Below are 5,174 nucleotides of genomic sequence, written 5' to 3'. Positions count from 1 at the left end.
ATTGCAATGATTCTTGGAATTCTCATTAAGAATTTTGAACCCTTGTTTTTTTCTTTTCCACTCAATTTTCGAAAAAGCACAAAAAAATTTATAAAATCTTAAAATCAAAAATATTTTTATGTTTCTTGTTTGAGTCTAGTGTCTAATTTTAAGTTTGGTGTCAATTGCATGTCTTTATTCTTCTAATTTTCGAAAATTACATGCATTATGTTCTTCATTGATCTTCAAGTTGTTCTTGATGATTTCCTTGCTCTGATCTTTAAATTCTCTTGTCTTGAGTGTTTTGTTGTTTCTCATATGCATTCTCAATTTGTTAGTGTCAATAGTATACAAACTTCTAAGTTTGGTGTCTTGCATGCATTGTTTATTTGATCTTAGTTCCATTTTGATTATTTCTCATCATTAAAAATTCAAAAAAAAATTTTAATTTGTGTCTTTTCAAGTCAATAATACAGAGAATTGAAGATTCAGAACATGCAGCAGAGGAATTACACAGAAAAAGCTGGGCGTTCAAAACGCCCAGTGAAGAAGGAAAACTGGCGTTTAAACGCCAGCCAAGGTACCTGGCTGGGCGTTTAACGCCCAAAAGGGTAGCATTTTGGGCGTTAAACGCCATAATGGATACCATTCTGGGCGTTTAACGCCAGGATGATACAAGAGGGAAGATTTTGTTTTTAATTCAAATTTTTTTTTCAAGTTTTCATAATTTTTCAAAATCAAATCTTTTTCAAACCATATCTTTTCAATCATATATTTTCAAAATCAATTTCTTTCCATTCTCAAAAATACTTGCCTACAATTAATGATTTGATTCAACATTTCAAGTATGTTGCCTTGTCTGTTAAGAAAAGTTTAATGTTTGAATCATATCCTTTAAATTTCTTGTTAGCCAAGTCATTAATTTTAAAAATCAAATCTTTTTAAATTGTTTCTCAATCATATCTTTTCAATCATATCTTTTTAAAACCATAACTCTTCAATCATATCTTCTTAATCACACCTTTTTCCAAATAATTTTCAATCTTTTTGATTTCTAATTTCAAAATCTTTTTCAAAAATCACTTTATTTCTTTCCCAACTTTAATTTTCGAAAATCATTCTTCAATTTTTCAAAATTTCTTCAAAATCTTTTTTTATTTTCAAAAATTCTTCCCCTCTTCTCACATCCTTCTATGTAAGGACTAACACTCCTCCACTATCAACAATTCGAACTCTATCTCTCTTGATAAGTTCGAATTCTTCTTCTTCTACCTCCTCCTTCTATTCTTCTTTTCCTCTGACATCTCAAGGAATCTCTATAATGTGATATAGAGGATTCCATATTTTCTTGTTCTCTTCTCTTTCATATGAGTAGGAACAAAGATAAAAGCATTCTTGTTGAGGCTGACCCTGAACCTGAAAGGACCTTGAAGCGAAAGCTAAGAGAAGCTAAAGCACTACTCTCTGTAGAGGACCTAACAGAAATCTTCAAACAAGAAGAAGACATGGCAGCCGAAAACAACAACAATGCCAACAATGCAAGGAAGGTGCTGGGTGACTTTACTGCACCTACTCCCAACTTCTATGGGAGAAGCATCTCTATCCCTGCCATTGGAGCAAACAAATTTGAGCTTAAGCCTCAATTAGGTTCTCTAATGCAACAGAATTGCAAGTTCCATGGTCTTCCATTGGAAGATCCTCATCAGTTTTTAGTTGAATTCTTGCAAATCTGTGACACTGTCAAGACCAATGGGGTTGACCCTGAGGTCTACAGACTTATGCTATTCCCTTTTGCTGTAAGAGACAGAGCTAGGATATGGTTGGACTCACAACCTAAAGAAAGCCTGAACTCTTGGGAAAAGCTAGTCAATGCCTTCTTGGCAAAGTTCTTTCCACCTCAAAAATTGAGTAAGCTTAGAGTGGAAGTCCAAACCTTCAGACAGAAGGAAGGTGAATCCCTCTATGAAGCTTGGGAAAGATACAAATAATTGATCAGAAAGTGTCCTTCTGACATGCTTTCTAAATGGAGCATCATAGGTATCTTCTATGATGGTCTATCTGAACTGTCCAAGATGTCATTGGACAGCTCTGCTGGAGGATCTCTTCATCTGAAGAAGACGCCTGCAGAAGCTCAAGAACTCATTGAAATGGTTGCAAATAACCAATTCATGTACACTTCTGAAAGGAATCCTGTGAATAATGGGACAAATAAGAAGAAAGGAGTTCTTGAGATTGATACTCTGAATGCCATATTGGCTCAGAACAAAATATTGACTCAGCAATTCAATATGATTTCTCAAAGTCTGTCTGGAATGCAAGCTGCACCAGGCAGTACTAAGGACGCTTCATCTGAAGAAGAAGCTTATGATCCTGAGAACCCATCAATGGAAGAGGTGAATTACATGGGAGAACCCTATGGAAACACCTATAATCCTTCATGGAGAAATCATCCAAATCTCTCATGGAAGGATCAACAGAGACCTCAACAAGGTTTCAACAATAATAATGGTGGAAGAAATAGGTTTAGCAATGGCAAGCCTTTTCCATCATCTTCTCAGTAACAGACAGAGAATTCTAAGCAGAGCCACTCTGACTTAGCAACCATGGTCTCTGATCTAATCAAAACCACCCAAAGTTTCATGACTGAAACAAGGTCCTCCATTAGAAACTTGGAGGCACAAGTGGGTCAGCTGAGTAAGAAAGTTACTGAACTCCCTCCTAGTACTCTTCCAAGCAATACAGAAGAGAATCCAAAAGGAGAGTGTAAGGCCATCAACATGGCTAAATTTGGAGAGGAGAAAGAGGCAGTGAGCGCCACTGAGGAAGACCTCAATGAACGTCCACTGGCCTCCAATGAGTTCTCTAATGAGGAACCATGGGAATCTGAGGCTCACAGTGAGACCATAGAGATTCCATTGGATTTACTTCTATCATTCATGAGCTCTGATGAGTATTCTTCCTCTGAAGAGGACGAAGATGTCACTGAAGAGTAAGTTGCTAAGTACCTTGGAGCAATCATGAAGCTAAATGACAAGTTATTTGGTAATGAGACTTGGGAGGACGAACCCCCTTTGCTCACCAAAGAACTAGATGACTTGACTAGGCAGAGATTACCTCAAAAGAGACAGAACCCTGGGAAGTTTTCAATACCTTGTACATTAGGCACCATGACCTTCGAGAAGGCTCTGTGTGACCTAGGGTCAAGCATAAACCTCATGTCTCTCTCTGTAATGGAGAAGCTAGGGATCTTTGAGGTACAAGCTGCAAGAATCTCACTAGAGATGGCAGACAATTCAAGAAAACAAGCTTATGGACTTGTAGAGGATGTTCTGGTAAAGATTGAAGACCATTACATCCCTGCTGATTTCATAGTCCTAGAGACTGGAAAGTGCATGGATGAATCCATCATCCTTGGCAGACCCTTCCTAGCCACAACAAAGGCTGTGATTGATGTTGACAGAGAAAAATTGATCATTCAAGTGAATGAAGAATCCTTTGTGTTTAAGGCTCAAGGATATCCCTCTGTAACCATGGAGAGGAAGCATGAAGAGCTTCTCTCAAAACAGAGTCAAACAGAGCCCCCACAGTCAAACTCTAAGTTTGGTGTTGGGAGGCCACAACCAAATTCTAAGTTTGGTGTTGAACCCCCACATTCAAACTCTAAGTTTGGTGTTGGGAGGTTCCAACATTACTCTGAACATCTGTGAGGCTCTATGAGGGCCCACTGTCAAGCTACTGACATTAAAGAAGTGCTTGTTGGGAGGCAACCCAATGTTATATTTATCTATTTTCCATTGTTATTTTATGTTTTCTATAGGTTGATGATCATGTGAAGTCACAAAAACAATTGAAAAAGCAAAAATAGAATGAAAAACAGAAAGAAAAACAGCACACCCTGGAGGAAAAGCTTGCTGGCGTTTAAACGCCAGTAAGGGCAGCAAATGGGCATTTAACATCCAGTCTAGCACCATTCTGGGGGTTTAACGCCAGAAAGGGGCACCAGACTGGCGTTTAACGCCAGAAAAGGGTAGCAGCCCGGCGTTTAACGCCAGGATTGGCAGAAAGGGCGTTTTGCACGCCACTTGGTGCAGGGATGAGCTATCCTTGACACCTCAGGATCTGTGGACCCCACAGGATCCCCACTTACCCCACCACTCTCTCTCTTCTTCACCCATTCACCAATCACCTCAATACCTCTTCCCCAAAAAAACCCCTCACCTATCAAATCCCACCATTCTCTTCACCACTCACATCCATCTTTCATAAAACCCCACCTACCCCACCATCCAAATTCAAACCACTTTCCCTCCCAAACCCACCCATAATGGCCGAACCCTACCCCTCTCTCTACCCCTATATAAACCTTTCTTCACTCCTTCATTTTCACACAACCTAAACACTACTTCTCCCCCTCAGCCGAACCACAAAAGCCCCCTCCATCTCCTCTATTTCTTCTTCTTCTACTCTTTTCTTTCCTCTTTTGCTCGAGGACGAGCAAAACTTCTAAGTTTGGTGTGGTACAAGCGTTGCTTTTTGTTTTCCATAACCATTTATGGCACCTAAGGCCGGAAAAACCTCTAGAAAGAGAAAAGGGAAGGCAAAAGCTTCCACCTCCGAGTCATGGGAGATGGAGAGATTCATCTCAAGGGTGCATCAAGACCACTTCTATGAAGTTGTGGCCATGAAGAAGGTGAAACTCAAAAAGAGTGAATATCCGAAGATCCGACATGAGATCCTAAGAAGAGGTTGGGAAGTTCTTACCAACCCCATTCAACAAGTCGGAATCTTAATGGTTCAAGAGTTCTATGCCAATGCATGGATCACCAAGAACCATGATCAAAGTGTGAACCCGGACCCAAAGAATTGGCTTACAATGGTTCGGGGGAAATGCTTAGATTTTAGTCTGGAAAATGTAAGGTTGGCATTCAACTTGCCCGTGATGCAAGGAGATGAACACCTCTACACTAGAAGGGTCAACTTTGATCAAAGGTTGGACCAAGTCCTCATAGACATTTGTGAAGAGGGCGCTCAATGGAAGAGAGATTCAAGAGGGAAGCCGGTTCAACTGAGAAGGCATGACCTCAAGCCCGTGGCTAGGGGATGGTTGGAGTTTATCCAATGCTCAATCATTCCCACTAGCAACCGGTCCGAAGGTACTATAGACCGGGCTATCATGATTCATAGCATCATGATTG

The 5,174-nt window shown here is 40.0% G+C and overlaps 1 non-coding gene across 1 annotated transcript; it reads right to left on the bottom strand.

Moving 5' to 3' along the window:
- Window positions 1-1,889: 1,889 nt before the first annotated feature.
- On the bottom strand, window positions 1,890-1,997 carry LOC130952285 (small nucleolar RNA R71). Its single transcript, XR_009074466.1, has one exon. It is a non-coding gene; the product is annotated as a small nucleolar RNA R71 (small nucleolar RNA).
- Window positions 1,998-5,174: the final 3,177 nt, after the last annotated feature.

The sequence above is a fragment of the Arachis stenosperma genome, chromosome 9 (genome assembly GCF_014773155.1).
Source record: "Arachis stenosperma cultivar V10309 chromosome 9, arast.V10309.gnm1.PFL2, whole genome shotgun sequence".
Classification (NCBI taxonomy): Eukaryota; Viridiplantae; Streptophyta; class Magnoliopsida; order Fabales; family Fabaceae; genus Arachis; species Arachis stenosperma.
Note: the sequence above shows the minus strand (reverse complement) of the source record. Positions and strands in the feature narration are given on the sequence as shown.